We start from the raw sequence: 18,936 nt of genomic DNA on the forward strand, positions 1-18,936 counted from the left end.
TAGACTCCATCTGTGGAAAGCTCTGTACTGGACTCAGGGTTCCTGGCTCTTTCTTCTGCTCTAAGAAGGGCTTCTCACCAACATTGCCAAACTGGACAGGCCTGTGCTGAGGAAAAACATGGTTTCTCCCACTGTCCAGAGACAACCCAGAGCTAACACGATGAGTGTATCTCTCATCACCTCGACCTAAGAAACAAGAGTCTCCATCCTCCTGAGAAACAAGAGTCTCCATCCTCCTGAGAAACAAGAGTCTCCATCCTCCTGAGTGTTTTAAAAAGAGAGAGGCGGAACTGAAAACATGAAAAATGGAGAGGATGCTGGGCAGTGGTGGCACACGCCTTTAATCCCAGCACTTGGGAGGCAGAGGCAGGCAGATCTTTGAGTTTAAGGCCAGCCTCGTCTACAGAGTGAGTTCCAGGACAGCCAGGGTTATACAGAGAAACCCTGTCTCGAAAAAGACAAAAACAAACAAAAAGAAAGAAAGAAGAAAAATGGAGAGGTATGTCCTGAGGATGCCCTGTGTCTGTGCTCTGCTGCTGTTCTCGTTTATGTGGGAGCAGAGAGCCATTAGGCCCCTCACTTCCCAGCAGAGCTCTGTCCCCATTGCCAGGATGTCCTCCACCTGCAGCTCAGCACACTGGACAACCAATCATAAGCTTCAACTTTTCCAGTAAAAATTGTGTGTGTGTGTGTGTGTGTGTGTGTGTGTAATATAATCTGTGTACATGTCTGTACACACATATATTAAATGTGAGAATATGTGTTTATGTATATATCATAGGGTTTCTTGAAAAAAAATAAATAAAATAGATATTAATTTAATTTTATAAGTTCTTAAGAAATGGTGAATTTCTAGTTTAGAATGGTTTGCTCACAATTAACTATCCAGGTCATGTCTGTGGCTCTACCTGTTCAAAGCTCTATGGTGTGCAGTTCTGAGCTTAACTTCAGCCCCTCTTCTCACTAAAAGTTGCTGTAATCTTCAGGTAGCTTTTATAAAAGAGCCAGTTAACTCATGGCTGTGCTTCTGTGTACAGTTTCTTCTCTATATCTCGCCAGTATTGAAATGACTACTTCCATTTACACTGACTTTAGTGGTGAATAGACTGAATTCTTGACTTAAAGCTATTTTTTTCTCAAAGCTTGATTCAGTATTTCCATTGAAAACACCACTCAGACTGAGTACAGGGTCCCCAATGAAGGAGTTAGAGAAAGGACCAAAGGAGCTGAAAGGTTTGCAACCCCTTAGGACAAACAACAATATGAACTAACTAGTACCCTCAGAGCTCCCAGGGTCTCAACCACCAACCAAGGACTATACATGGAGGCGTCTGATTGTTCTGGCAGCATGTGTATAGTAGAGGATTGCAAATTCGATCATCAATAGGAGGAGAGGCCCTTGGCCCTGTGAAGGTTCTGTGTCCCAGTGTAGGGGAATGCCAGGACCAATAAGGGTGGGCTGGCAAGCAGGGAGGGGGAAGGCAACAGGAGTTTGTTCTTGTTGTTTTTTGGTTTGGGGGGTTATATTTTTTCCTTTTTTTGGAGGGGAAACTGGGAAAGGAGAAATCATATGACGTGTAAATACAGAAAATATTTAATTTTTTTTAAAAAAAGGAAAAGAAAAAAGGAAAACACCACTCAGTGTCCTGTTGTTGAGTTGTTGTTACTGTTGCAGTGAGCCAAGCAATAAAACACAGATGATGTTCCTGTGAACAATGTCCACCCTGCAAATATGGCAGCCAGCACAGCCAGTGGTCAGCAGACGCCTTGTCTAGCAGACACAGGAAATGACAGACAAAAGACAATCATCTTGGTGGCATTAGAAGAAGTAGAGTTGTTTCATTTATTGTAAAATAAGCCTGAGGTTTTTTTTTGTTAGTGTTATCAAATATTGCCTTATGCTCAGTTCTTGGTCTATGGTTTTTAAAATGAATAATCTGAGAAGAAAGAAAGAGATGTTGGGATATTTAAAATAATAGTTAAGTGAGTAATGAAAGATGCCAAGAGGTAGAGAAACATAAGTAGAAAATAAAATAAAGGAGAAAACAAAAACAAACAAACAAACAAAAAAACAATAGACCTAGGTAATGGGAAGAGCCATAACCAACCTACTGAAAGTTCAAGGAGACTTCCAGTTTCCATCTGCACCTGGAGCTGACCCTGTGCCACAGCAATCCATACCCAAATCCCACGGGGAGAGAGCTGGTCTCCCAGGAATGCTGACACATAGGCTTACAGGAGGGCCAAGCCATAGTCAGAGACAGCAAGACCAGCTAACACCAGAAATAACCAGATGTTTAGAGACAAGTACAAGAACATAAGCAACAGAAACCAAGGCTATTTAGCATTATCAGAACCCAGTTCTCACACCACAGCAACCCCTGAATACACCAACACACCAGAAAGGCAAGATTTGGATTTAAAATCACATTTCATGATGATGATAGAGGACTTTAAGAAGAACACAAATAACTCCCTTAAAGAAAAACAGGTAAACAGGTAGAAACCCTTAAAACACACACACACACACATACAAATTCCTTAAAGAATTACAGGAAAATACAATCAAACAGGTGAAGGAATTGAACAAAACCATCCAGGATCTAAAAATAAAAATAGAAACAATAAAGAAATCACAAAGGTAGACAACCCTGGAGATAGGAAACCTAGGAAAAAGATCAGGAGTCATAGATGCAAGCATCACCAACAGAATACAAAAAATAGAAGAGAGAACCTCAGGGGCAGAAGACACCATAGAAAACATTGACACAATAGTCAAAGAAAATGCAAAATGCAAAAAGCTCCTAACCCAAAGCATCCAGGAAATCCAGGACACAATGAGAAGACCAAACCTAAGAATAATAGGTATAGAAGAGAGTGAAGATACCCAACTTAAAGGGCCAATAAATATCTTCAACAAAATGATAGAAGAAAACTTCCCTAACCTAAAGAAAGAGATGCCCATGAACATACAAGAAGCCTATAGAACTCCAAATAGACTGGACCAGAAAAGAAATTCCTCCTGTCACATAATAATCAAAACACCAAATGCACAAAACAAAGAAAGAATATTAAAAGCAGTAAGGGAAAAAGGTCAAGTAACATATAAAGGCAGGCCTATCAGAATTACACCAGACTTCTCCCTAGAGACTATGAAAGCTAGAAGATCCTGGGCAGATGTCATACAGACCCTAAGAGAACACAAATGCCAGCACAGGCTACTATATCCAGCAAAACTCTCAAGTACCATAGATGGAGAAAACAAGATATTTCATGACAAAATGAAATTTTTACAATATCTTTCCACAAATCCAGCCCTACAAAGGATAATAGATAAAAAACACCAACATAAGGAGCAAAACTACACCCTAAAAGAAGCAAGAAGGTAATCTTTCAACAAACCCACACAAACAATATTTCCACCTCTAACAACAAAAGTAACGGGAAGCGACAATTAACTTTTCTTAATATCTTAATATGAAAATTAATATCACCAACATATCCTAATAGATTGAAATCCAAAAATATGAGGAATTAGAAATTTGTTGGCTGTCATCCAGTGGTCTCTCTAATTTGGTAATTGAAGAAATAGGTTCAATATTGTACAATCCATATATACTTTCTGCTTGTTTGTACATGACAGGGTCTTGCTGTGTACCACATAATGGTCTTGAAATCATGCTTCTCCTATCTCAGCCTCTCTATTAGTAGGACTGTTATTTGAGGTTTTTACACTGTACTATGGTTTTCAGAACAGCTTACCTATTTCAAAAGTATTTATACAGCCAATAGAAACAGACAATTAACTTGGGAGGTGGCTTGTAAGAGAACAACAAAGAGTGAGACTGAATGCTTTGCTTGATGTTTGTAACTATTGTATCAAGTCTGAAGAAGAGGACTTTATAAGTTACTCTTTCTCTGAGATGAATGCTTTTCAAAATCATCACAGTCAATGAACCAGATTCTTACCCTCACCTAATGCCTGTGCCACTCTCCAAGCAGAACCATTGTTCATTGAAACAGTTGGTGAATGACTTCATGGATAGAGGAGTTGGGGTACAAAAGGGAAACAAGAATGTGATGTAATTCTATTTACTTAAAATGTTTTTAAATGTTAACAAATTTAGATGAATTGAAATCATGTATCTTTTTTCATCATAATGCAATAAAAATTAAATCAATAAAAAATAAATATATTGCATGCTTAAATGTAAACTAACAAACTTCCTATCTTGTCTTAGAACTTATATTAATGTTACTTATGAAATTTAAAACAAACTAATATGAGAATTACTATTATTTTTACAAATGTACTAAAAACTAATTTAAAATTAATAATGAACATCATGTAATAATATTCGAATTAGCAATGTTAATATAATCTGAACAATATCTTGCTGATATGTAATGCAATAACCAGCTGTTTTAGGCATATTTTAATTTATAATTCTGCATGCCCATAGATTTGTTTCTTGTGATAACTAGATATTCTTTTTGAAATTTCTATTCTAATATTGGCATAAGGTTTTCTGATTAAAATCATTTATTGGTAGAAAAAAAAAGAAAGAAAGTTAAAGGAGAAAACAGCGGAGTGAGAGCAAAGGAGGAATGACGATTTTAGAAGGAAGAGAATGGAAATGCCGGAGACACAATACAGAAAATGTTCTCAGAGCTAAAGACACCCCCACCCCCCCCAACTACAGGATCTTCAGAGCCACCAGCCGGGAACACAGCTGCTTGGCTTGCAAAACTTCACAGCAGCAGTGAGGGGGAGGAGACCCTTAAGACTTTAAGAGGGAAGGGAAAGGTGCGGAGAGAAAGTTGGGAAGGAAAAGGCTTATGGTTTAGCAGCTACCTCAGAAGGCAGAAAAGGAATGAGAGATAGCACCTGATTCTTACCGGCTACCTTGGAGCAGGGGAGTCGAAAGGATGGAGAGGGACCTACTGACCCTCCGCCAGCTATTTCAGGAGGCAGACAAGGGCAAAGAGATAGATGCCAGCAAATGTGAGGGAAGGCTGTGGGTTTGTTTTGTTTTGTTTTGTTTTGTTTTGTTCTGTTTTTTGAGGCAGGGTTTCTCTGTGTAGCCCTGGCTGTCCTGGAACTCACTCTGTAGACCAGGCTGGCCTTGAACTCAGAAATCCACCTGCCTTTGCCTCCCAAGTGCTGGGATTAAAGGCATGTGCCACCACTGCCTGGCTGAAGGTTGTGTTTTAACTTAAAATTTTCTGCTCCACTAAATTATTAATTGTCAGCGTACAATAGTGGCATCTTCATACCTGTGAGCACTAAGCACCTGTACATGTCCTGTTCCCTTTGCTGCTTCTAGAAAAATAGACTCAGCAGATTAATCCATGGGATCTAGGACTTACCATACGCCAACATCCATGGATGTTCCAGTCCTTCTATAAAATGGTGTTGTAATTACACATAACCTGCATACATCCTCCCACAGTCTCTAAGTTATTTGAGACCTTTGGATTGCTTGTGGTACCTACTACAGTGTAGATGCTGTGTAAGCAGTGATGCTGTGTTGTCTCAGGAACTGACAAGGGGGAGAGTCTACATGTTTAGTGTGGATGCAGTTGTTTCCATTACTTCCATCTGTGGTGGGGAATTCCAAAACGTGGAAAGTATACATACACAGGGGTGACTGTATACTTCAGAAAACACTTCATCTGAAAGAGGAGGAACAAATGACTCAAGAGAGGCCTGTGGTGGGTGGCTAAGAAGGCCTGTACAGTTTGCCAACTTGAGGCATCGATACTACTATAGTGATGGCCAATGGCTGTGCTTTTCAAAACTCCTAACACTCAGAAACCACTTCAGATCACAAGTATATGGTGGCTCCAGCACTCTTCAGGGTCCAGAAATTCGAAATCTTGTCTTAGGTTGTCATGGCAGCATACAGCGGCTTGGGGTGGCCCAGCCAGGATAGAGCAGTTGACCATGAACTTCCAAGAGTTTAAAACAGAAAAATTGGAAGTCAGATTGAGCAATGGGGGGAAATGAGCTTAGATTAAAAAGAAAGTACTAGTAGAAATGTAGGAAGTTTGATAATTTCAGTGAAAAAAATGTAAAAGAAAATACACAAGGAACATAGATAGCACTTAGCTATGATGAACAATGTTTATAGGGGGATAGTAATGTTAGAAATCCCTGATTATTTAAGACAGCCCTAAGACCCACTACTTAGCAACACAGCACTAAGACCAGGAAGGCAGGGACTTACATGTTCCCTGCTGGGGAAGGTGCTAGGTACTATAATTCCCTCTCACGAAAGAAGTCAACACCATTGCTACAATTCATAAAACTGAGCATCAATATAAGATGTCTTCCTTCATTCCACCCCTGCCTTCTCTTTCCTCTTTCTTTCTAATCCTGGAATTCTCAATGCCTTCCCATTGCACAACTAAAGGGAGAAGAAACTGACAGAGAGGAAACCTGCCAATACTCTAAATATTTCTCACCTCTCATTCTCTAGATAACTGAGACGGTGTTCCTTTAAGGCCCATTGGTTTCAGAGTTGGGTTCATAAGTGTTCTTAGTTTTATTGTTAGATTTAGAGCAAAAGTTCCTTTTCATCTCACCCCTTAGTCCTTCATCACATTTTAAATTCTTCCAAACTTCAAAGTCCACCATCCATTCTATGGAACCTGAAGACCACACTTTGGGAGCCAGCTGCCCTCTTCATGGATTTGGTCTCTTTCCCCTTGGATTAGGATACATCTGAGGGAATGTATTAGCCAGGGTTCTCTAGAGGAACAGAATTTATAGAGTGTGTGTGTGTGTGTGTGTGTGTGTGTGTGTGTGTGTGTGTCATTTCTATATATACTTATAAATCCCATATATGGGATTTATTAGAATGGCATATAGGCTGTGGTCCAGCTAGTCCAACAATGTCTGTCTACCAATGAAAAGTCCAAGAATCCAACATATCTGTTCAGTCCATAAAGCTGAATGTCTCAGTTGGTCTTCGGTGTATGCCAGACTCTAGAAGAAGCAGATTCTAATGCCAGTGAGGAAATGGACTTGCCAGCAAGAACAAGCAGGCACAGAGCAAAAAAAGCTTCCTTCTTCCATGTCCTTTATACAGGCTGCCAGCATAAAGTACAGCTCAGATTAAAAGTGCATCTTCCCACCTCAAAAGACCTACCCACCTCAAGGATCCAGACTAGAAGTGGATCTTCCCACTTCCAATGATTTAATTAAGAAGAAAAGTTTGCACAGCCACTTCAATTTTAGTTAATTCCCAATGTAGTCAAGTTAACAATCAAAAGTAGCCATAACAGGGGATTCATTAGAGAAAGCATGTGTGGGTCTTTAAATGTCTCAAAGATTTTACTCTGTTCTCTACTTGATAGGCAGTTTCACTAAGAGTGAACTTTTCCTTCAGAACTTTGAAATCTGTGTTACTGATCTTGTAATAGGATTCTCAGTGCCCATCTGATGCCAGAAATGTTCCTCATACTTATTAGTGACTTTTCTTCTTCCTTTGGAAGATGCTGCTGTCTTTTTTTTTTCATTATTGGTGTCCTAAAATTATTCCATAAAGTTAATGTGTTAAGCAAAGTAGTTTAACCATAGAAGTTCCTAGGAACACAGCTAAGCAGGAGGACGATTGATTATGCCCATAGACGTGGTAGTATAATGTTGGGGATGATGATGATGATGAAATGGCTATTTTGTGGTAGTAATGATAATAGTGATAAGTGGGATGGCTATGAAGGTGGTGGTGATAATGAATTAATGGTGATGAAATAATGATTATGGTGATGGTGGTGATGATGAAGATAATTCAAATAATGGGATGGTGGTGGTAGTGATGATGTAAATACTGTCTATGGTGGTGGTTATGATTGAGATGGAAGGAATAGTTGTAAGGGTGGTGATTATAGTAACAGAGGTAATGGTTATGGTGGTGATGATGATGATGTAAGTAATGATTATTAGGATGCTGGTGATGAAGATAATGACCATCATGGAAGTGGTTATGTTAGTGATGAAATTAATGGTTATAGATTTAGTAGTGAGGGAAGCGATAGCCATGATGGTGGTGGTGGAAGTAATAGATATGGTGGTGGTGATGATGGTGGTGATGGAGGTGATGCTTATGGTGGCTGTGGTAATGAAGACGACAGAGGAAAAGAGGAAAACATTATTTACTCTTAAAACGTCTACATAGAAGTGATCCACATCATCTCTGCCTATGCTTTAACTGCCAAATTATATCAAGGACAGTATGTGACCTTACAAAATGCCATCTTCCCAGGTGCCCAGAGAGACAAGCTGGAACATGACTCAATCATGTCCCTATTGGTGATTCCACCTGGCTTTGCCTCTGACCATTACAACTCACAGCTTGGCTTTCCCTGCAGTAGACTTATAGAATCTTCCTCCCATCCTTTCATTAAGGTGGAGCCACCTGCTCACTTTCTGTGAGTGTGTGTGTATGTGCTTCATGTGTGCCAGGCTGGCTTTAAACTTATGGTGCGGCTGAGAGTGACCTTGACATCTGAGCCCTCTGTCTAAAGTTCCTCAGTACTGCTATAACAGTAACGCCACATCCAATTTTATTTGTTGCTGGGGATCAAATACCAGGCTTGTGCATACTAGGTAAGCATCCTGCTAACTGAACTACATCCACAGTCCCAGCTTTTTACTGTAAAGGGAGAATCAAATCTTGCTGCTATGATCACATGTACAACTCTCCTGCCCCTTTCTTAACCAGCAGGTGGAGATGATAGGAAAGGACTTTATTGCTTCCCTGTGAGGAAAACAAAGGGTTAAACACATTTGTTCCCTCTTAGCCCCAAGGGATGTGTTCTAAGATGGCCCAGAACACATATTAACCAAAATCCCTCTACCTTTTCAGAGCTCTAAGTCCTTGATAGGACTTTAAAAGATGCCTCTGAGGCAACTTAGAAACTGCTTTGACAGAAGATACTGGATACTTCAGTCCAGAAATGAAGACTAAAGATATCTTAGTTAAAAAAAAAAAAAGAAGAAGATCTGAAGTCCACATAGGAAGAATCAGACTAGGAAGTAGCACAAGGCAAAGTAGTAAGACTGACATGATTGAATGGCTGAGCCCTTCTCATGGTGTGGGAAAACAGCAACATTGTGGAGGTGGGGGAGGAACAGATTCAATCGGAAGAGTATAATCACAGAATGAAAAGCGATTGTGGTAAACCCTGATGGTGTACCAAGCACTCCCCACTCTGAGTTCTTTAGGTTCTTAAGGAACCCATGGGGGATAATTTCTTTTAGGAATGGTGGAGAAGAATGTGTTTAAAGGAAGCTAAAGGGGTTCATAGTCTCAGGCCCACAGAGCTCAGCAGTTTAAAATTCTTGACTAATGTATCTGGTTCCAGCTTTTCTGGCATTTATAACCAACAGAGACTCCAGGTTAGAGAGACAGAGATTTTTGACAACAGAAAACAGATGCCTCCAGTGGTAGAAACTAAATATTTCCTGTAATGGAACTCAGGGAGGAATTTATTGCAAAGCTCCTTGTAGTAGACAATAAATTCCACTGCAGTTTTACATGAGTTATTGGACTTCTTCGTACAGAACTCCACATGTGCAGAAGATGTGCCAATGAACGCTACTCAATGGCGTCTGCAGGGAGACTGTTCCATGTAGCCTCATATGCTGGCTGAACCCCACAGAGCCCCAGGATGAGGGAGATTTCTGTCATTAGTCAGAGGCTCTCAGAATCTGCCTTACAGAGTTTAGCCCTTACCCACTTTTAAGGAAAACTCTTAGCCGACTCAAAACACTTTGTCATGTGAAGGTTGGGTTTTTTTCTCCATAAGATGGAGAACCATTGAACCATTTTAATTAGAAAAAAGATAGGATCAGACTTGTGTTCTAGAAGGATCTTTGACTGTATTTTGGATTATAAATGAGTGTGGGATGGGGAAATGAGAGGGCAAGAAACCAGTTAAGCAGCTTTTACAAGATGAGGGAAGAGATTGCAAGAATGGTCTAGAGTAAGCCTAGGTTTGAGATATAAAGAAGTAGATGGATCTGAGTGGAATGTGGGAAATGAGGTCAACTGAGCAGAAACAAGTGACTAATCAGGTGGTAGATGACTGATTACTGAGGTCTGAGCCCCTAGCTGATGTGTGTGGCCTACAGAGGATTTCAGCATTCAGCACTGAGAGTCTCCTGGGATCCAACAATGATGATCTCTGAGGCTTGAAGCTGAACAGAGAGGCTAAGAATCAACTCTGAGGTCCATTCGCAGTTGGCTAAATGTGTCCCAGGCTCGTAAATAAAGACCAGCAAGTGGAGGGAGAACCAGCTGAGGGGCAATAGCTAAGACAAGAGAAGCTGCCAGATCAGCAGCCATACCAAGGTGACATTCATGTCCCAACATCAAGAAGGAGTCTAAGCATTTGAGGGAGAAAAACCAGATGGCACAAATGAAGGCTGGGAAGTAAGTGGATGCTATGTCCTCCCTAGGGACAAATGCCATCATGGGAGGATGTGGCCTATGCCTCTCAGTTCATGAGGTTGTTGGCCTTCCCCATGGCCATCTCTTCCCCAGACATATACCCCAAAACTTGATGTGTGAGCTGTAGCTCCTCTCACTGGTTCCTGGTCATCTGAGATGTACACTTTGCATTTTCCAAATATTAATTCTACCATTTGGGGAAAAGACAAGCTGGGAAGTAGAAATTGATTTAATAGTTTGGAACACATGAAATAGATTAAACAATAGTCACATAAAGGCATTTTAAGTCATTTCACTTAAAATGAGATTTTTAAATCTTCAAAATTTTAAAGGGAGATGAGATTGGTACTTTAAGGCTCAAAAGAAACAAATTTACTTTCCTCCTGACAAGCTTTCTATAATGAGAAACACTAAAAATATCTAAAGGAAAATAAGTAGGACTGTTCATTCCTTCCAGCTCACACAGTGATGCTTAAGAAAAATAACAAATAAGAACCAGCACTGTGGATTTTCCAGAAGTCATAAATTGTTTTGATATTTTTAGTAATGCAATAACCACATGTTTAATATGAGTAAAATATGTCTGAAAATTATGTGTTGTTTTTGGAGGAGGTTGAATTTTCTACTTGTACTTAATATAAACCAGTGTACTGTTTTAGTAGAAAATCTAAAAAGGTCACATTTAATGATCCAAAATTACATAGCAAAGATATAAGTAAATAATCTTATCACTTCTCTTAAAAAATGTTTCACATTTAATAGCTCTGTAGAAACAAAATTGGATTCCAAAAAAGCCAGTTAATCTTCATGCATGGGGGTGGTGCTCATGAAAAGCAGAGCGAGTGTTTCCCATCTGGCTGGCAGGCTTGTATGCTGCTCAGGAAACACACCAGGGGTCTGCAGGCCTGGCCATCCTGAGCCCCTGGGTAGCATGATCCTGGAATGTTCACACGTTTTCAAAGCCAGTCTCTCAAAACAATGTAAGGAGTAATGGATGCCTTATGAGTTAATTGGTAGCACACAAAACGAAAATGGTTTTGGAAAGCAACACAATGCAAGTTAACATTTTCTTCAATGAAATAAGATTCATGATGAGGTAATTCAGTCCCCCTAGAACATGATGTTGGGGGCTTGTGCATGCTGAGTGGAATGGTCTGCTGGGAAATGTCAATAACCAGAAAGCTCACGACCATGGACCTTTCAGCAGTGTTCTATAAGTATAATTCACACAAAGGAAAGGCACATTTATCGCTTCTCGGCCTTTTGGCTAAGATCAAGTGTAGGAAAGGCACATTTGCTAAAGCATTTGCTAGGTACCGGAAAGTTGTCTTGCTGCCCATTTAACTCATGAAACTACTCTATGAGGCAGGGATGACCTGAAAAATACTACTTAGAGAATCGACGTGGGCTCTTCATGTGAACTAAGACACTTTAGTTACCTACAGAAATTAAGTACATAGTCAATATTTATATATATATATATATATATAATTCATATGTAACTTTATATATAGTCATTACTAATATATAACTATACCATATATAGTTATATAACATACTCATATTAAATATCAGTAAGCAGTTATAAAGCCAGTGATACAGAAAACAGAACCACAAAACACCTTAATGACCATCTGGCCTGACAACTTCTCGTCCTCCGCATCCCTCTTGCTTCTTGTCCTCCTCCTCCTCCTTTATCCCTTTTCCTTCTTTGCCTCCTTCTCCTTTCTCCTCCTTCTTCTTCATGATCCTCCTTCTCTTCCTCTTCCATCTCATCCACCTCCTTCTCCTCCTTTATCCATCCACTCCATGAACATTCATGAAACTGTTTCTGCAGGGACCATAATTACACAGCCAGGTAGAAGATGAGAGTTGTAGAGAATCATTTGAAAAGCACGTTAGCATTATTTTCTCTGGAGACCTTGTAACAAATGTCTGGTGTGATATGGGCATGGTCAGAAGAGCAAAGACATACTCTCTGGAGCCAGAGTCCCATTTAAAGGCCCACCACGAGAAAGCATCCGATGTCCATCAACAGCAAGTGGATATGTGTGAAATGGCACAGCCTCTGCATGGGAGCACGGGAATGGCATGCAAAGACTCAATGGACTCATCTTCCAGTGGCTTCCTCATAAATAAGCTTAGCAGAACTGTGGGGGCCCTTGTGAGGATTGTGAACTACAAAGAGGGACAAGTGGACACACACACAGCCAGCGCCGTGTAGTGCTGATGCTGGTGCTGAGGCAGAGGTGAAAGGCAGGTGGCTCAGTACAACCTGTCTGAGACATGGATGAGTTTCATGGAAATCATGTAATTATTTGCTAAACTATGGTAATATTTATGGTAATGTGCTTCACAATACGGTAGTGTATTTCACAATAAAATGGTTGTCAAGACATTAACACAGTGTCTCTGAAGTACACACACATGCACACACACACAACTATAAGTATGTATGTAAACATATACAAGCATCTGACTGTATTAAGTAATTGTGTATGCTTAACTTTCTCTTCCTCAGTTTCAGGAGTTTCTAAAATTCAAACAATAAACAGTTACCGTTTAGGTGAGCTAAGTTATCCTGAAAATGAAGGAGGAAAAAAAAAAAAACCCACCTTGGAGTTGCCTGATTGGTCACTGCTCTCAGGCAGCAATATTGAAAGGGGAGAAGAGAGGCAGGGGACAGACCAGCATTCCAGGGGAGGATTTATGACACTGGCTGGACTAATAAAACTACCTAGTGACTTGCTCCTGGCCAAAGCCTAGCTTTTGTGTGCTGGGTTGGCTGAGGAATGTTCTCTGTTTTGACAGCCATGATAGTCCACTAGGCAAGGGGCACCCTAGGGGCATCAGAACAGAGCCCCTTTGTGTGCCCCTGCCCAGCACCAGGAGCTCCTTCTCATTCTTTCTCTTTTCAGATTGCCTAGAATCTTTTTAAGATGGTGACTGGATTCAATCACAGCTTTGTAGTGTCCCTAAGTCTTGTTTCTGCCTTCTCCCAACTACAAAAGCTTTAATATCTGCCAGCAAGAGCTTCCTCACAGCCCTAGAGTCTATGAGCCTTCAATGTGTTGAGATAAGGCTCTAATACCAAGGCTGGCCACCCAATAAGGACAGAAAATAAGATATTAGGACCATGGCTCCCCTACTCCTACCCCACAACTTAAAAGAGCAAAAACTGAACACCAGTGACTAAGCTACCAACATAAGCCTTCACAGGCTCTAGAATCACCAGAGACAAACCTCCAATTATTCCTGTGGGAGATTATCTAGGTCAGGTTATGCATATGAAGTGTGGCCTTAATTAGATTAATCGAAGCAGGAAAACCCATCCACCGTGGGTGTTACCATTCCCTGAGCTAGGATCCTGGATTGTATAAAAAGAAGAAAGTGAGCTGAGCACAAGCCTCCATTGCTCTCTGTTTTCTGGGTATAGGTGCAATGTGACCAGCCAACCTCCTGCTCTTCCATCCTGCCTTCCCTGCCTGTGGCCATGTCTTTACCACTAAAATAAACTGCATCACAGTTTATAGTTAAACCAAAATAAGCCCCTTCTCCCTTAAGTTGCTTTTTCAGGGGACTTTATCGCACCAATGGGGAAACTAAGACAACAAGCTTCATAAAATTATCAGTGAATAACCAGAGCAGCTCATCTTATGACAGAGACTGTGAAGAAAGGAAAGAAAACAAAACACATGCTTCCACATCTGTCCTCAGTGACCTACTTCCTCTCACCAGGCTCCACCCCCTGCTTGTCACCACCTATTTCTTACTTTTGGTTGTTGTGATAAGACACCAGACAAAGAGCAACTTGTACAGGAACTTATTTAAGGGCACAGTTCCAGAGGGTGAGTTATGACGGAGGAGAAGCCATGATATCAGGTACAGGAAGCTGGGCACTCACATTTCAGCCACATATAGGAAGCAAAGAGACTGACCTGCAAGTGGGGTCTAAACCCTTAGAGCTCACCACTGTTATCCTTTCTTGTCCCCATTTTTTTCCTAAATAGTCCCCTTTTACTATGTCTGTCTTAGTTACTTTTCTGTTGCCCTGACAAAACACCAGGACCAAGGCAACTTATTAAACAAAATGCTTAATATGGAGCTCACAACTATACAAGGTTAAGAGACTCTGACCATAATAGCAAGGAGCATGGCGGCAGGCAGCCAGGCACAGTGCTGAAGCATTACCTGACATCCTTACCCACAAGTAGGAGGCAGAGAGGGTGAGCTAGCTAACTGGGAACAGAATGGGCTTTTGAAACCTCCGAGCCATTCTCAGCGACACACCTCTTAGTCCTTCCCAAACATTTCCACCAGCTGGGGAGCAAGCATGTGAATACAGGAGCCTATGGGGGCATTTCTCATTAAAGTCATCACATATTTTTTTAAACCTATATTCTACATGAGAGGAAAAATATGTGGGACCTGGCTCTCTAATTCTGGCTTTTCACTTAACATGATCAACTAAGGTTCCAGTTCCATTTAATTTCTCACAAAAAAAAAACTGTTCTTCCTATGGATAATTAAAAATCAATTGTGTATTATTATATGTATGTATGTATATCATTTTTTATCCATCCAAACATTGATGAGTACATAGAGTGACCAATTTGTGATTATTGGAAATAGTGCTACAATAAATATGAGTATGCTGACAGAGGGTTTTTTGGGGGTTGGGGGGAGGTATATGCCCAGAAGTAGCACAGCTGGATCACATGATAGCTTCATTGTTAATTTTGTGAGCATCCTCCATACTGATTTCCAGTTTACATTTTTACCAATATTATGTAAGGATCTCTGATTCCCAGCAATTGCTGTTAGTTTTCTTGATTGTAGCCATCCTGTCCCAGGTAAAAACAGATTTTAGATTGGTTTTGCCTCGCATTTATATGCCAGCTAAAGATAACAAACAGTTTTGTCCCTGCATTTCTTTTACATAAGACAAAATTTGGGTTTTGTGGGTGGGTTGATGTCCTTATCCCTCCACTGTGGTCCTTCCTGGCTACAGGAGGTGGCCTCTTCAGGGTCCATTTCCCCACTGTTAGGGATCTTGGCTAAGGTTACTCATATTTTTTTTAATTTTTATTGCATTATGATGAAAAAAGTTAAATGATTTCAATTTATCTGAATTTGTTAACATTTAAAAACATATTTTAAGTAAATAGAATTAAATCACATTCTTGTTTCCCTTTTGTATCCCAACTCCTCCCAGAGACCCCCCTTAAATACCTACAATATCTTTTTGCCAAATTCCTTAAAATTTATAAAATATTATAACAATAAAAAAGTATTATAAAAGTTGTTTGATATAAAACAACAATCAATTTAACAGTCTTATGTAGACGTTCATCTACAGCAATAGTGAAAATACATTTTTCTCAATATAAATTTTAAATAACTCCAAACATATTAACTGTATACTTAAAAATAATACATCACTACTATATAAAGTATTTTTGTTTGTTTGTTTTGTATTTAGTAGAATCTAAAATCTTGGCTCTTACTGTGGTACAAGCCCAAAATAAGAACAATTTTTAGACATTGGATTTCATTGTAAAAAGGCTGTATTTCAATGACCCTCACATCACCAAAGGATTTTACCTCCATTGTAGCTAAGCTGAGAGTTGACAGTTCTGCTGCACCAAGAAATGAATTGTAGGCACGATTTTTGGATACAGACTTCCTGCTATGGTCAAAGCTATTTGACTTGAGTTAGTGACTTTATTCTCAGGCCACAGAGAACAGGTTACATTCATTTAAGAAATGGTGTGTGTATTAAGATAGTCTATCCATAAACTCATTCGCCAATTGTTTCAGTGAACAATGGTTCTGCTTGGAGGGTGGCACAGACATTAGGTGAGGGTAAGAATTTGGTTCATTAGCTGTGATCATTTGGAAAAGCATTCATCTCAGAGAAAGAGTAACTTATAAAGTCCTCTTCTTCAAACTTGATACAAGAGTTACAAATGTCAAGCAAAGCATTCAGTCTCACTCTTTGTTGTTCTCTTACAAGCCACCTCCCAAGTTAATCTTCTATGTTTCTTTTGGGTATATAAATACTTTTGAAATATGTAAGCTGTTGTGAAAACCAAAGTATAGTGTAAAAACATGAAATAAACAATACTACTAATAGAGAGGCTGAGATAGGAGAAGCAAGATTTCAAGACCCTTATGTTGTACACAGCCAGACACTGTCACAAACAAACAAGCTGAAAGTGTATATAGATTGTACAGTATTGGACCTATTTCTCCAATTACAAAATTAGGGAGACCATTGGATGACAATCAACAAATTTCTAATTCCTCATGTTATTGGATTTCAATCAATTATGATATGTTGATAATATTAATTTTCATATTAAGATATTAACAAAAGTAATTGTCATTTCCTGTTGTTTTTGTTGTAAGAAGTGGAATTAGGTTTGTGTGGATTTGTTGAAAGATTACCTTCTTGCTTCTTCTAGGGTGTAGTTTTGCTCCATATGTTGGTGTTTTCCATTTATTAGCTTTTGTAGGGCTGGATTTGTGGAAAGATATTGTAAAAATTTTGTTTTGTCATGGAATATCTTGTTTTCTCCATCTATGGTAATTGAGAGTTTTGCTGGATATAGTAGCCTGTGCTGGCATTTGTGTTCTCTTAGGGTCTGTATGACATCTGCCCAGGATCTTCTAGCTTTCATAGTCTCTGGTGAGAAGTCTGGTGTAATTCTGATAGGTCTGCCTTTATATGTTACTTCACCTTTTTCCCTTACTGCTTTTAAAATTATTTCTTTGTTTAGTGCATTTGGTGTTTTGATTATTATGTGACAGGAGGAATTTCTTTTCTGGTCCAGTCTATTTGGAGTTCTGTAGGCTTCTTGTATGTTCATGGGCATCTCTTTCTTTAGGTTAGGGAAGTTTTCTTCTATCATTTTGTTGAAGATATTTACTGACCCATTACATTGGGAATCTTCACTCTCTTCTATACCTATTATCCTTAGGTTTGGTCTTCTCATTGTGTCCTGGATTTCCTGAATGTTTTGGGTTAGGAACATTTTGCTTTTTGCATTTTCTTTGACCGTTGTGTCAATGTTTTCTGTGGTGTCTTGTGCCCCTGAGATTCTCTCTTCTATCTCTTGCATTCTGTTGGTGATGTTTGCATCTATGACTCCTAATTTCTTTCCTAGGTTTTGTATCACCAGGGTTGTCTCTCTTTCTGATTTCTTTATTGTTTCTATTTCCATTTTTAGATTCTGGATGGTTTTGCTCATTTCCTGTTTGATAGTGTTTTCCTGTAGTTCTTTAAGGGATTTTTGTGTTTCCTTTTGAAGGGCTTCTAGCTGTTTACCTATGTTCTCCTGTATTTCTTTGAGGGTACTATTTATGTCTTTCTTAAAGTCCTGTATCACAATCATGAGAAGTGATTTTATATCTGAATCTTGTTCTTCCGGTGTAATGGTGTGTCCAGGACTTGCTATGGTGGGAGAATTGGGTTCTGATGACGCCAAGTGGCCTTGGTTTGTGTTGTTTATTTTCTTACACTTGCCCCCCACCATCTGGTTATCTCTAGTGCTACCTGCCTTTGCTAAATCTGGCTGGAGCCTGTTCTTCCTGCGATCCTGGTTGTGTCAGAACTCCTCAGAGTCAAGCTGTCTGTGGGATCCTGTGATTCTGGGATCCTGTGACCATGGGCTTGTTAGATCACCTGGGAGTGGGGCTTTCTCTGTGTGCTGTGGAACTGGCTGCAGAGCTTGTGCCCAAGGTCTACTCAGGACACCAGCCCAGAGAGACCAGAAGGAACCCTGGCCACTAGGCTGGTAGAGTTCCTGTGTGCCTAGTCCTGCTGGTCCCAGTTACTCCTGGTGTTGGGACAGATGTTGTGTCCTCCTCACCTCTGATCCTGGGCATGTCAGAGCACCTGGGAGTGGAGCTTCCTCTGGGTGTTGTGGGATTGGCTGCGGAGCTTGCACCCAGGGTCTGCTCAGGACACCAGCCCAGACAGACCAGAAGCTAAGGTTACTCATGTTAAGTCCAGGTCTCTGGGACTTCCTAAAGATTCCCCCCAAACCCGGGTACATGCAGACATCTATTCATTCTCCTGGCACTCTGGGTCTCTCTCCTGCCCTCCACACACTTGATCCTTGACCCCCAATCCCCTCCCCCTTCCCTTTCCCACCCACTTCCCTCCCTCCATCCATCTGCCTCATGTGACTATTTTGTTCTCTCTTCTAACCATGATTCAAAGTACGCTCTCTTGGGCCTTCCTTCTTGTTTAACTTCTTTGGGTCAGTGGGGTGTATCATGGGTATCCTTGCCGAGGACCGGGATTTCTTATGGGGTCCCTTGTTCTGCGGGACGAGGGATTCTGGCCAGGTGTGCACGGGATTCGGCTTTGACAAACAGACTAGACACGAGAAGGTCTGAGGGTATTTCTTTAAAAATGGCATGAGGCTTTTACAATCATTGTAAAAGAGAAATGAAAAATCTGGCAGCT

Source organism: Mastomys coucha, unplaced genomic scaffold, assembly GCF_008632895.1.
Source record: "Mastomys coucha isolate ucsf_1 unplaced genomic scaffold, UCSF_Mcou_1 pScaffold22, whole genome shotgun sequence".
Lineage (NCBI taxonomy): Eukaryota > Metazoa > Chordata > Mammalia > Rodentia > Muridae > Mastomys > Mastomys coucha.